Source organism: Gallinula chloropus, assembly GCF_964237585.1.
Source record: "Gallinula chloropus genome assembly, chromosome: 9".
Classification (NCBI taxonomy): Eukaryota; Metazoa; Chordata; class Aves; order Gruiformes; family Rallidae; genus Gallinula; species Gallinula chloropus.
Window position 1 is genome coordinate 22575823 of NC_140094.1, and position 14580 is coordinate 22590402.

Below are 14580 nucleotides of genomic sequence, written 5' to 3' on the forward strand. Positions count from 1 at the left end.
GCCGGGGTCTCTGGTGTGTGGTGTTAAAAAAAATGGGTCATCCTGAAGGCAAACTGTGAGAAATGACATCAGATCCAAGAGCAGCAGCTTCTCCAGAGTCCTGTGAGGAGTGCCTGTGTGTCTGCCTGTGCGCAGCAGCCGCCCAGGGAAGGTGGCTGGTGGCACTGTTCAATGGCAAGACTGTACACCAGTGATTCCTGGGCTCTGTGTACTGTTCCTGCAGACTGACAGAGCAGAACAATACCCACAGGTGGTCTAACTACATTTCCAGGCTGGCAAATCTATGGTAGGCATTTTTTTTGTTGGTCTGGGTCTGAACACTGTTCTGCAGCTGTTTCTGAGCTCTGCAGGGGTAGGATGCTGGGCTGTACCCAAGGACGCCTGGTCTCCTTTTCAATCGTGGAAGTAGCGTAGCTCCAGTGGAAGGAATGAAAGTCTGTAGCCTCCAGTGAAGTTGGGAGTGTATCAGGGAAGGTGTGTTGGAGAGGCTGGTGTGTTGCTTTGCCAGCTGTAAAAGCCAGAAGCTCTTTGCTGCTTTGCCCTGTTGAAAGCAGGGGTTTGGTCTCCAGGGACTTCACAGTCAGCCTGTTCAGAGCAGCGTGATATTATCAAATGCCCCAGTGCAGGCTCAAGGTGTTTAGATCCATATGGACTGAGCTTTCTGCTCCTGATCTCCACACTGCCTTTCCTGGAACAGCACAGGCCTTCTCTACCCTGCTTCTCATCCTCAGAGTTAGATCGTTACTTTAATTTGCCTTTTGTTCTGCTTAGAAATGATTGCAGTACAGCAAGGTAAACAGAGCCCTAAACTTAGGTGAAGGTAACTAGTTAGAGAAGCTTGGACTAGGGGAGCATAACACAGGATGAGGATGGCTGTCAGGCATAGTAGGGGTGGAAAAGAAAGGGGAAAGCCATTAGGAATATGTTGATTTGAGGGGGAAAGTGCAAAGAGGAAAGCATGGAAAAAACTGGAGCATCTTGCCAAATTTTTCCTTCTTGTGATGCCAGCCAGCCCCCAGACAACATGGAGCAAGTAATTATTCAGCTGCTAAATAGGAGATAAAGCCCATTTTTAGAAGGCTGAAGGAGAGAGCTCTACCTTAAAATACTTTGGAAGCAATGTTGCAAGTAGTACACTTGTGACTGAAAAACGTGTCATGGAGAACACCAGCATCCCCAGAAAACAGGGGTTTCACTTAGGATGGGCTGGGAACACAAGGGGATTTCTTAGTGAGTTTACACCAGTGAAGAAGACCCCAGTGTGTGATACTGGCACAGGGTCTCAGTTTGCTAGGAGTATTATCCTGCTCCTTACATCTGGGACATACACCCACTGGGTGAGGGTGTAAACACAAGCACAGCTCTGAGGACTGGGATTCCTTGGGGTGCATTGTGGTGGTGGTACTGACGTTACAGGTTTTTAAACTGCATTCTTTTATTTTCTTGAGTGAGGAGACACTGTACTTGTAGAGTTTCTTATGTCTGACTAATTTAAAGAACTGCATTAGGCAGTCCATTATGTCTGTGCTTAAATAAAACATCAGCTAAATCTTTGTGCAATCTAATTGGGGAAAGGTTGGGGAAAGACTGCTGATTATTCTTTAATACCCTAATAAAACCTTTTGGCATAACTGTGGCTTCTAGTTTCACTCAATTAAGTGAACAAGTCCTGAGCATGCACAAAGACCTGTATTAAACTTGCAGATAGACCTGAGGAGAAATTAAAGGCAATGAAATGAGTCTAGCTACTGCCAACAAGGAATTAAAACTGAAATATCATAAAACCAACAACCTGTCAGACTTTATTTTGTTTTATCAGGCATCTGAAGTGGAGTAGTATCTGCTCCTTCTATTTTCATTCCCCTCTGCCTCTTCTTGCAGTATTTTGGTGCAGTATTTTGTGTGGGTCATGTGCCAGGTGCTCATGTGCCTTCCGCCCTTGTGCGAGCTGTGTGTCTGTGGGGAGCACAGGCAGCGTGTGCCGTGCAGTGCTGTGGGGAGCAGGCAGGGGCTGGAGGCGGCCCACAGGGAGGAGGGGGCTGTGCTGTCTGCACGTTCTGTTGGCAGAGGGGACCGCAGCGGAGCCCGGCTTGGCTGGTGCTCACAGCAGGGACACCGCACTGAAGGACCGATGCCCGGGAAGATGCTGCCCCACCACGAGCACTCGCAGGACCTTGGCGATGCTCACCATTGCCTGTGATCGGCAGAAAGTCTGTATTCAGTTCCCCATCATTTCAAGAACATCAAGTCCTGCAGCTCCTGGCTTCCCACACTGGTAGTAGCTCTGTGAATTCGGTGCCCCACTTCTGCACCTCTTCAATTAATGCTGCTGATGGCTCCCTCCTGTTTTCTTCTGCAGCAGAGCAGGTATGCTCACTCCTGGGCACAGTGGGTGGCTCTTCAGGGGTTGAAGTGCCTACAAGGAAAAAAAAACTATTATCCATTAATAAGGCCTGGGGGAAATGGAGACAAAGAATTTCTGCTCTACTCTTTCTGTAGCTCTGTGCTTGCAAGGTTTATAATTTCTGGTCTACAGTCTGTCCCATCTGTGAGTTTATCTGTCTGGGAGTAGCAGGTGACAGATAGAAAGTTTACAGCTGAGAGCACCCAGGCAAGTTTCCTTCGTATTAAAGTTTCATAACGATAAATGGATGTGGAGTTTAACATAGCCCTGGCCCAGGGAGGCTGGAGGAGGGCAAGGGGGTTCCTCACAGCCCATATGTTGCCATCATGGCTTTTGTGATTGTTTCTAGGGTAAAGAGCATGTAAGAGACAATTTTAGTGTTCCTGACTAAATGAGATGCTGTTCTGTGTCCAGGAGGCAGTTCCTTTAGCCTTACCAGAGGAGGTTTGGAGTCCTGTGATGGCAGCACGGTAAAGCAAGCGGCAGAATCACCAGTGTGAGGAACAGTGTTTCCCTCCCCATCTGACCCAATCAGTCAGCCAAAATTCTAGTTGCATAACTGAATTTCAAGTGTTGAGCTTACAGGGAGACTTGGGAAAGTAGGGGAAGTCCCAGAGAAATGCTGATAAGAGGTTGCTGTGAGTGCTTGTTTGACTAGTTAACTACAAAGCCATCTCTGGTGTCCCTCCCAGAACAAAACTGATCTGGTAGGAATTTTCTCATTGCTGATATCTGGATGAATTTGTGTGCTGAAGGGGAGCTTAACACAGCAGCCTACAGATCCTTCAGACATTTCCCAGGGGAAAAGGATTAACAAGGACAACACTGACATCTGATAGCTTTTGACTGTTGGATGTTGATAAATGTTAATCATTGAAGAAGCTTCCCTGAAAAATCAAAGATTTACTTTATATAAAACTTACAGGATACTAATCTATGAACAGAGTAGTTTTACAAGTTGTGTAATGCTTTATTATTCATATGACATATACTAGGATAGGGTATAATTCATATAGCATATAATGAATCCTAAAGGATTTGTTACAGTGTGAAATTGTTGGTGTTCAGCTCATGCAAATGTTTTCCCTCATGGGGAAACTGTGAAAGGCATAAAAGTGGAAACAGAGGAGGTGCAGAGAGTACTCTGGAAAGGGGAGAAAGCTACTGAGCACATCCTTTCCTTGGTGACAACACTGCCATGCCACACTTCATTAAATGCTGAAGTGCCGGGGAACCAGGGTTCTTTCCAGCTGTGAATGTAGCCACCCAGCAGGAAAATGCCATCTCTTAAATATAACAGGAAGGGCCAATTAGTTTCTAGCATCATGTCCTTCTTTCCTTTGGTTTTTGGTGTGTGGTTTGGGGTAGCGCGAGGGAGCACGGGGCATCCCTCACTCTGGTGCTGAGCAGGGGAACAGCTTGGTGCTGGGGTTTGCTGGGGACAGGAGCACCACTCTTGCTGTTGCATCACAGGAACTTTCCCAAGCTTCTCTTTCCCCTGTTTGCCCAATAGAAAAGGCTTCTGGTGAAGAGTGTCACTGGGGAAACCAGCTCAAGTGCTGGGAGCGAGCAAGTCGCCGGGAAGACGTGGAGCCTTGTGGTGGTGTTGCCACACACCTCTGCAGCGACGCGGTGCTGAACGCACACCGTGAGCGAGCTGGCCTTACAGTTGGTCCTGCAAGGACTCCTTGCTGCCTCGCTCAGAATTACAGTGTCTGGAGTGTTCTTTCCAGACACTCATCAAAATGTGAGTGTGTTCTTGCCACTAGCAGCACATCTGGGTCACACCCTCAGCGTGGCCGAGAAAGGGTTAGTCAGCAGTCGGAACCCAGGAAGTAGTGCTGAGCTCTGGAGTGCTGGGAGGGAAAGGTGAGCAGCAGGCAGGGTGATTCCAAGTGCCATTCAGCATCTCGGCAGAAGGGGCAGGATGTGCCTCGTAGGTCAGAGGAATGGGAAGCTGTGGAGTTGCCCTGCATTGTCTGAACCCCGTGTTTGTCACCCACAGCGACGTGTCAGTGTGGACAGTGGAGGGGCAGCTGCACTGAATACAGGGGAAGATCTGGTGGTCTGGGGCTGTGTTTGATTTGTGAGATGACATGTGGATAGAGAAGTGAAAAGGGGAAGAAGTGAGGTGGAGGGTGTGGAAACCTGGCAGTGTCGACGTGTCTTCATATTGAAGGTGCTGCAGGGCAGGAGCTTGTTTACCCCTGAATCCACTAAGACTGAATCACATGTAAGTGCCATGGAGCCCTGGTACTGCCCTTTGGTAGAAGAAACAACCTTTCCGGGATTTCTTCCTGTTCACCCACTCCACTGCCATCCTTGATGCGATCCAGTCCCTTCCCCACTTCTCTCTGACCTATTTTTGCAGTTAGGAGAATTCAGTGTATTAATAATGGCACATCTGGGGAGAAAATGGGAATCGTGTCTTGATCCTGAACTCCCGCTCACAGATCTATACTAGTGAGTCGTGGATAAGTAGATGTTGAGTACTCCAATTAGGAATTCTTCCCCTTCCTACCACCTTCTGTTTCTCTTCAGGTTTTAATCTCTGTGGGTTAGAAGAAGCCAGCAGACTATGGGGATTGCCAGAAACTAATAATAATTAAAATTCCTTGCTATAAAAAGCAGTGTATGCTGTTTGAGCTGAAAGCATTAGAACACTTTCCAAGAATTCCAGCATATTAAATTCTGCTGTGACATTTGACTTATAGCATGGTAATTTTTTTTCTGCTTCAGTGCAGTGTAATGACAGTAAGTCCCAGTTTTGTAAATAAGTTCCCACACAAATTCTTCATGACATCGCGTGTGGGAGTTCACATAATCAAGAAGGAATGTTCCCCTCTTCTTCATCTTTCTTTACAAACCTGTCTTCATCATTTAAACCAATGTCAAGTTTTCTTCAAAGGCAGGTGGCTACCTGCCTGAGCTACTAGCCCTGCACTTGTTTACCTGTATTGCTGGTCAGAAGTGCTGTATTCTTAATTGACCTCATTGATAAAGAGATTAAAAAAAAAAAAACCAACCCTTTTGTAATTCAACAGCACAATCCAGTTGCTATAGTCAATCAGACTGGCTAATTCAGGGTGGTTTGGTGGCAACTGCAACCTCAGAACTGGCTTAGCTAGTTCCAGAGGGATTCCCTAACTGGCACGTTGACATAAAAGCAGTAGAGCCACCTTCATTGCGGGGCTCTGGCTGAGGTTCAGATCACAGAGGTAGAAAGGAGAATGCAAGACTTCAGCTCAGGTGTGTTCCCCTCAGGTCCTTACCAGTGCCATCAGTTTACGTTGCGATGATCTGGTTTAGAGTGGTGCTGGAGACTGACCTTCAGGGGCAAAATGGGACACTTAAATCCACCTTCCGCACGTCGTTTAGTGTCGGCACTAAACCTGTACTGTACTTACAGATTTATTCCTGTATGCCCAGGGTTCCCTAAGCAAAATCTGCACCTCTGGCCTGAGGCCGGAGCAGCGCTTCTCAGTTCATTGTTCATGTGCGGGACAGGAAATCCATCCTGCTTTTAGTGAGCTGCCTTGGGTTAACGAGCACGTCCTCTACCTTGGTAAAAGCCTGTGGATACTTTGAGAGCAGCTTTGTGAAAGGAGGACATTGCATCCCCTCACCAGGGGTTGTTTTCCATGCCCGGTTCGCGGAGCCCCTGCTCTGGCCATGCTGGCCTGGTTTGGCACATGCACGCCGGCATGTTTCCACAGCAAGGTGAAACGTTCTGGTGTCTGACTCCTGCCCCTGCACCACGGCCCCGTGGACATGTGTCAGACTTGTTGAAGAGAACATATTGCCAGTTTGGGTCTGAATTACAATTTGGTTCCTGTCTTAGAGGTGTCAGAGAGTCCCCCTGAGTCCCTGTGCTGTGCTTGTGCTCTCTGATCACCTGCACTCTGAAGCAGCCTTGTTATGGTCGCTCAGGAGAAGTTTGAATGATGTTTTTCTGAGAGGGAAGTGTGGTGTTGCTGCTGCTGAGATTGATGTGGGTGACGCACGCAGCTGTAGCTGGGAGGAGCAGGGTGCACTGGAGTCACCGACTGCGTCTGCCTTGGACACTGACACCTGGAACATTAGCACCTGAATCTCCTTCTCCGGGCTCTGAGGAGAAAACTGAATTACAAAGCTTTGCTTTGAAATGACGTGTGTTTAGAAGCCAACAGAACGTGTTTGAAGAAATGAGTTGTTCATGTGTCCCTGGTGTTTAGTTGTGGCACCAGTGGGAGCTTTTTTAAAAATCTTTTGTGCTGTTTACTTGCACTGTGCATTGAATACTGCGAGGCTAAAAGCTCCTTGATGTTTTTCAAGCCATGCCTCTGGTTAGGAATTTTTAAAAACTTCTTTTATTAAAACACGTCGTAAGAAAAGGCAAAAAATAAAGTGTGTATCTACCCAGCCTGGTGGAAGGAGAAAGAGAATGGAAAATGAAGACAGAAGGGTCATTCTCAGCAATTAGACACCTCTTTCTCCAGTAACAAAGTAATTGCCGATTACACAAGTGAATTCCAATCAATGGTAACAGTATTTTCAGAGCTTTGACCACACCACAAAAGAACCTTTTATTTTCTGTGGGCATGTCCTTCGTAGTTCTGTTGCCTTTTAGCTTATTATATTTAATAGATGTTCTGACATTTTCACGTGCTAGCTGACCTAGTATTTGTTCTGCTTCTCTGCTCTCTCTGGATACATATATGCTCTCTATAACATGAGAACAAGGAGACATGCTAATGTTTCTTTTGTATTATCTGTTCAGCTTTGGATACTGCGCAGCGCTATAAGGTGCCGTGACATATCAATTGCTTATAAATGACTTATGTGGTTCTGGTATTACAGGAGGAGTCGTGGAAAATGCCATGACCATCTGCAGAGCACGGTAACACCATATACAGCATCCATTCATTGCACATGGCAGTGAATTCAGTCTGAAGATCGGGACTGTGTGGCTCTAAGCTAATCGAGGCTGAGGACACAGGTAGATTTTAGAAGTGTCTCCTGTGTATGTCTGACGGTACCTGTGCAGTGCCAGCGTTTTGTCTGAGCTGCTTCAGATGCAGGAACATTAAACATATTAGTGTTATTCCAAGGGAAGTGACAGGGGAGTCACAAACGAAGCAGAAGTCAGGCTGGCCTGGGCAGCAGCTGCGTTGTTGCTGAGAGCCCAGCGTCGCCGCACGCAGCAGGGTGCCGAGGGCTGTGGGAGCCCGGCACCCAGTGCCTGGTCCTCCAGCGCTTTCCAGTGCCGCTGCGCAGGTTCAGCTTGCAGACAGGTTTGGTTTTCAGGTTATGAGTTTGATTTTTATAGCCCTTTTTGGTTCGTGCAGGCAGTCAAAGAAAGACATTATCTTCCCAAGGGTAAGGGTTGATTCTATTTTTCACTTAGCTCAACTGGAAGCCTGCTTCCTCCTGTGTGCTGCAGTGACACGGGGCGTTTCAGAGGACTTGCCAGAGTCCAGCAGAGGATTCCCGTGCTGTTAGGAGGCCCGTGTTTTTCCCACCGCAGCTCCCCTTGTGAGAGGTCTGCTGAGGACATGATGAGTCTGCTTGCAGCACTCTGCTGATTTACACACGGAGCGGCTGTAACCCTAGGCACGGACAAAGTTCAGGCAGCGCAGAGATGACTTCAAGTCATTTTTGCCTTCCCCTGGGCTGTACCTTCCAGAGGAATTGGAGTGAAGGACATAGGAATGGACAAAAACTTAGTTCTTAGTGATTCAGGGTCACCTGGTGGGCAGGGGACTGTGATGGGAAGAGGACTTTGAAACTCTGATGGTGCTTCTGCACTCGGGGAACAAACTCCCCTGCTTCCACAGAGATACTGCAGCGCGCTCTCTGCTATTGCATTGTGTGAATAACCAGCCGCTGCCTCTTGCCTTTGTGTCCAGCTGTTAAACCCTTTAAAAGACAACCAGTGAGGTAAATAGCATCCTGATAATTGCTGTGGTTACTGGGAGGAGGGACACTGGCAGCAGACGGGAGGCCTCACTCAGAGCTCCATGAGGATACACAGATACGGTGTAGTAACTCAATGCCTCCATGTTTTGATGAGGATCTCACAGGGTGTAAGGTGCTAATAACTGTGTGTAAGGAATGACAGAAAAAGCACAGGGCCCCTTGGGTTAGAATGGCATTTATGTTTAAATGGAGGCCTTCCCAAAATATCTTTGTTCTGCTCTGGGATTATTGCCAAAAATATGTTTTTGTGACATTTTGTAGATGTACCTGCATCCTTAGATAACATTATGTTTGTTGTTGCTAGAAACTATTTACAAAAAAAGAAACAGAAAGAGGCATAAACTCTATCAAAGTAAGTGCAGGCAGTTTCCTAGCAAGGCGAAAGGCAAATGACAGAGGTGGTGAAAGGAGAGCTGGATTTTAAATGCAGCGAAAATCACTGTCTTGCAAAAATCCTTGCAGCATGTGCGTTTGCTGCAGCAGAGAGGTGTGATTGGAGTGCCCATCTTCAGATGAAGGTGAAGAGATGGTTACAGGCATCACGTAAACTTAGGAAGTCATTTCATAGGGTGAGGGCACTGAAGACTTTGAGACTCCTGAAGCAGGACCACTGAAGCACAGAGATGCTGAATTGCTGTATGATATATTGTCCCTGCATTACCTGAGTTCAGAGCATAACAAAACTCTTTCTAAGCACTGGAAGCTGATGTCAAATGTTTGTCAAGATAGCCTGCGATTTCTCTTTGCATTTTGTCTGCATTTCAGAGCATATTATAAGTGGCATGTCAGGAAAAAAATAGATCTGGTCTTGCCAGCGACAGAAAGCAGAGAGGGAAACAGCAGTAGTTGGCTCCCAGCAATGTTCTCTTGGGAACAAGTCTGAACTGAGGCAGCTTTAGGGCTCTTTTGTTAAATTAGCTTTTCTTCAGTCCTCTACACGATGGGGTTGTTCATTTAAGGACACCACCATTTTGCAAACATCTAAGAAATGAAATACACACTTAGGAAACAGGCATCTTATCTTGTTGCACTGCCTAGGTTATAATAGATCCCAGTTCACAGTGCACAGAGACAATACCTCCCGGTGTCGTAAGGAAGAGAGCAGAAACATTCCATAAAAAGCCTGAGAAAAAACTGTCTCTAGCTGATAAGTTTTTATCTTTAAAGCACAAAAATCATGGGAGACGTGACAAGAACCACTGATATCTTACAAGGAACAAAAGACAGTTGTGGCCGTTCCCATTACTGGGGTTCAGAGGCAGAGCTGAAATGTCATAGTGCATGTCAGTCCTCTCTGATGCCCACTATTCTGTAACACTGTGGGAAGCAGAGTTTTAGAGACTGTTTACATGATTCTTTCAGTTATTTTGATACTTTTTCCAGATAACTCATAAGTTATCTGCCACTTCTGTTACTGTACGGGATTTGATTTGTCCTAAGGATTTAGTTTACATGGACAAAACTAGACCTAGGTGCACTCCAGTCCCCAGAACCACTGTTTCCCACCTTCCAGGCCCTTGTTTTAGCATCACCTCTTGGCTGATTCTCCTGTAATGTCTATTTGTTGTATCTGTGAGATGTGCAGCAGCTGCTTTGTAGTTCTTATCACATCCCCAAAATGGCTTAACAGTGCTTCCTCCACGTGGCTTGTCACAACTGGGAAACGGTGCTGGCTGCCCTGGGTGAATGAGGTGAGAGGATGGGTCACAGAGATGATCACGTCTGGCATTGGGATTCACTGCCTTCCAGCACCGCTCAGGGCTGCAGTCGCTGGGCCTACCGAAGAGACCAAGGGAGCTCTGGCGGCAGGACGTGGCCTTGTTGGGACAGGCTCCAGTGCGGAGCGGCCACAGCGCAAGTCAGCAGGAGTGGTTTAGTCACAGGGTGATCACGCCGTGGTGACTCACTGACCACGGGTGGGTTGCATAGCCAGAACGCGCCAGGAGCTCTACGTGTGGACAGGCCTTGGCAAGGAGCTGGGAAACACACAAATGCTTGTGCAAACAGAGAGCCCTTTTTCTGTAGCTTTCCGAAAGAGCCCTCTCCTTGGATGCCTCATCATGAGGATGGCAGGACTCTCACTGTTTTGCTCAAAGCTGTAAGCAACCTTCAGTAATGTGGATAGTCAGAAAATATGCCAGACTTATGTAGTGGCCCTTAAGGGAAATTACTCACTGGAGCCATTTATACCAGCTTGTATTTGCAAGGGAAAAAAAAGGAAAAAAGAAAGATATTTCAGTCTGGCATTACAGATCTCAAATCCATAAACCAGAAATGCTGCAGTTGTTTATGTTTGTGTATTGAACGGTGCTTAGGGAGATAAAAATCAACAACAGTCTGATGAAAAAAATTGTATTACTTGGGTATAGATAAGGTAAATGTAAAAACAATTGCGTCTTAGTTGATCAATTTCTAGCTTCTCTCTTCCCGTTCCGAACTCCAGCAGTTGTTTTACTAAGTTTTATCTGTAAATCATTTGATTTTCACATTTGCTGTTAAGGCAAGGAGAAGTCCTCCTACAGGTGCACGCAGAGCTGCCCTGCTTCTGTGGCTCTTACGGAATCTCTTTGAGCAAGGAAGGAGGACAGTAACAGCAGACTGCTTGCCAAGTGGCAGTCGTGGCTCCTGTCAGGCAGTAGAGAGGGCGGAAGAGGCAGAATGAATCTCACTGCTCTTACTTAAGCTTGATAAAGTGACTCTGCTGGAAGCGGAAAATACCTCGGGAAGCTAGTTAGGGAGGTTTAACATGTGCAGATCATAAAACTGATACTCTGCTGTAAAAACAAGCTGCTACAGAGGTGAAAACCCTGAGAAATTCTGATTTTCACTAGGAAGACGCAGCAGTCATAGGACTGAGGAAGGGCTCAGGTTAGAAGGGCCCTCAGGAGGGCTTCAACCTCTCCTGTCCAAGCAGGGTCAGCCGTGAGGCCAGGCCAGGCTGCCCGGGGCTGCAGCCAGTCTCAACTTGCAAACCTCTGAGGGTAGAGATTGCACAACTGTAGCGCCAGAGGACAGACTGAGGTGATTGTATGAAGAAATGAATCGCCAGTTTGTACGTTGCAGTGCAAGGCGGCTTTCCACACAGCCCCGGCTGGCTGCACGGTGTCTGCAAAGCCCTGCGCTGTGGAAGGAAGTGACAACAGGTGGCCTGCTCTGTTAAGATCAACCTGTCCAGTTCCCATGCTTTGCCAGCACGTAATAAGCCAGGGTAAGCTACCTTGCTGGAGCAGCAAATGCTTTCAGACACTCAGTCCAGAGAGAAAGAAGAGAAATGAAAATATTAAGGGCTGACTGTGCAAGGTGTGTGAGTTTTGAAGGGTGGCGACCAATGCTTGGCCTAATTTTATCTCTTTGGGTTACAAGTTCTACAGCAATACTGGGTGCTTATGTGCCACCAGTTAATTTCTAAAGCACATGAGAAGCTTCTTCAAGTTACTGCTTTGGCCATATAGTCCCCATTGATGTTTTACTGCCGTACAGAGAAGTTAAGTGATTGAGCCCAGGTTGGCGAGCGTGCCTGTGGCAGCAGGGCAGTAAAACCCTGGTGTTTGTGCTGTTGGTGTCTTAGTGCCCCTCCTCCATGAGGAGGAAGAGGAGGCAATGCTGAGGTCGTACCAGAGAATTCTCTCTGAACAATGAACACTTTCTTCTAAAAGGTTCCAGAAAATGCTTGAAAACAAAGAATGTTGAAAAGCAGTAAGCTTCCTGCCTTGTGTTTTACCCTGGGTTTTTTCTTTCAGATATATAACATACATATATATTAAAAGCCTGGCACATATTCTCCATATAAAGAAAACCAAAAAACTAGAAGAGAAAAATGAAAAAGATTGGCTTTTAGGCCATCTACAGAGCTGGAGGGATGTAAGGCTAGCACAGTCCGAAATTTAACATCTGTATCCTGCTGCTGCTGAAATATGGGTGGAGTGGCAGTTGTTTGCCCTTTCCTTGCAAAGTGCCAAGGTTAATAAACATCCCTGACAATAGAAGCAGGTATGATTTAATCACAGCTGTTACCACAGACAGGACTGTGCCAGTTATGTTGTTTGCATTGCATTTATATTTACAGAAACAAGTTTGTTCAGAATAAAATTATCTGTCTGTGAATCTGTGCTTAGATCAAAGTCTGTCTATTAAATACTTCTTCCATGTGGCAAAGAATGGAAATGGAAAGACAACAAATTAAATACGTTTAAAATATTGAAAAAAACCCCAGTCAATGTATGGAGCATCTTGTTACTCAGTGTGTTTTCATAATCAGTACAGACTTCCCCAGAGAGGAGAAAGGGCAGAGGACGGCTTCCACAGGAACTGTCAGATTGCTTATGAAAGTTACTACTGTGTTTGTCTTGCCCATTCCGTGCTTTGCTGTGCAGTCAGAAAGAGATTTCTGTGTTTTCAAGAGCTGCTCAAGCATAATTAGAGGCTCAAAATGAGTTGAAATCTCAGCTGGCGGCCTAGCAATTTGTTTTCATGCTGCATGTCATTCAAGATTTATATAGGCATAACTTTTTGATGGAGTAAGGGGATCTCCTCAGCCCAAGCACTCCTCTGTTCAGGACATGGTGCCCTCAGTGTCCAGCTGTGTGCTGTGCTCAGCCCCGTGCCGCGCGGGACCTCGGCCTGTGCCTCTGTCTCTGCGGCAAAGGCTGCGGTGCGCTGGTAATAATGTTACATAAGGGCGCGTTGGTCTCTTTGCTGATACATGCCAGCAACAGGGTCACTTCTAAAAATATTAGCAATGGAGGGAGCCGGGCTCTTCTGGAGCCTGAGGAAGGTTTCCGTGGCGGGAGCCCTGCCTGGGGGCAGAGGGCTGTGGCGTGCAGATGGAGCATGGCTAAGTGAGCAGAGCAGGTCCGAGCGGGTGTGCGGGAAGGTGCCTCCAGAGCAAGCGCGTCTTCCAGCCAGCCCTTTCTGGAGGGTTTTGGTGGAGTCCTTTGGCAGAGGTGGTGCTGCCTGTTCCCCAGCCAACGCAGCCAGAGCCCTCACCCTCTGCCTCTGGGATTGCTGCCCCCAACAGTGCCCCAGGACTGTTTGTTTAGGGGGTACAGCCCACGGCTGGCTGCATGCACTGAATAAACAAAGAAATTACTCCCCAGCTGCTTCAGATGCCTGGCTTTTTGAAGCACCTCTGTTTCCTTCTGCTCGGAGAGCCTTTTAATGAAAGGCTGCATGTCTTGGCTGAATTAAATTGTTTCAAACACAAGACCCATCTCTTTAAAAACAGGGGAGGTGGTGGTGCTGTATAGCATACCGCTTTCCATACTGCTGTAGGAATAACATGGGTACTGGCAAGGCAGATTGTATGGAGGGTTACCCCTCAGCAGGACTGCGCCTTTCTCTGTTCCTGGCTTGGTGCATTAGGGATTTGGTGGAGCACTGGCCGTCTTCACTGTTGACATATGACACAGTTTTTGGAAGGGGAATAGGTGGAGGGTCATGTAAGCTCTGCATTTGCCTTATCAGTGCAGGAAGGAAGCCAGAAAATAATTGTTTTAAATGAAAATTAAGAAGTTTATCTGCGTATGTAACACAGACAGGAGAGACCTGTGAGACCTCGGTCAATTTATCCTTGAGACCACTGGGATTGTTTTTGTGGTGTCATGAAAAGGGCTGTGAAGTAGATATCCTTCAGTTACACAATCTAATCTGTTCACGTAGAAACAAAACGCCGATTTCAAAATGAACGATGGTACATAATGAGCTTTTAATCTAAAAAGTTGTAATTGAAATAACAACCTTCACACGCTCACCTCCCAGCTGGGGTCCTGACACGAAGTCCCGTTTGGGTAAGATCTCTTCCCTTGGTGTTGCTGCCTTACCAAGCACCACCACAGCGTCCCCTTCTGAAGCTGTGCCTGCCTCGGTGTGCTCTTCTGCCTCTGGCTAGCAGGCTGTGCAAGATGGGGCTTGTGCTGCGCACGCCCTCCGCTCTGGGCCTTTCATGACCATGCATGGGGAAAGCTGACCCTGCATATATATGAGCAAAGATTTTGCAAAGCTCAGACTTTATTTGTTGTTCTTAATGTAATGAGGGCAACAACTGCTCTATTATCCTGTGTCTTTGCAGACATAATGAGCACGGTACGTGATCTGTAATCCTTGTTGAATGTGCTTGTGTGGGTAGTGATTATTTCACTGACTTTCCCAAATGATCCCAGTGTGTGGTGATTGCCCCTCTAACTTACTTCAGTGCCAGGAATAATGAGTGGGTTAACTGC

The 14580-nt window shown here is 46.9% G+C and overlaps 1 protein-coding gene across 2 annotated transcripts in view; it reads left to right on the forward strand.

The window, feature by feature from the left end:
• TJP1 (tight junction protein 1) overlaps positions 1-14580 on the forward strand; it is a gene marked incomplete at its 5' end in the record, with an annotated part of 154940 nt that overhangs the window by 57441 nt on the left and 82919 nt on the right. The window lies entirely within an intron of this gene.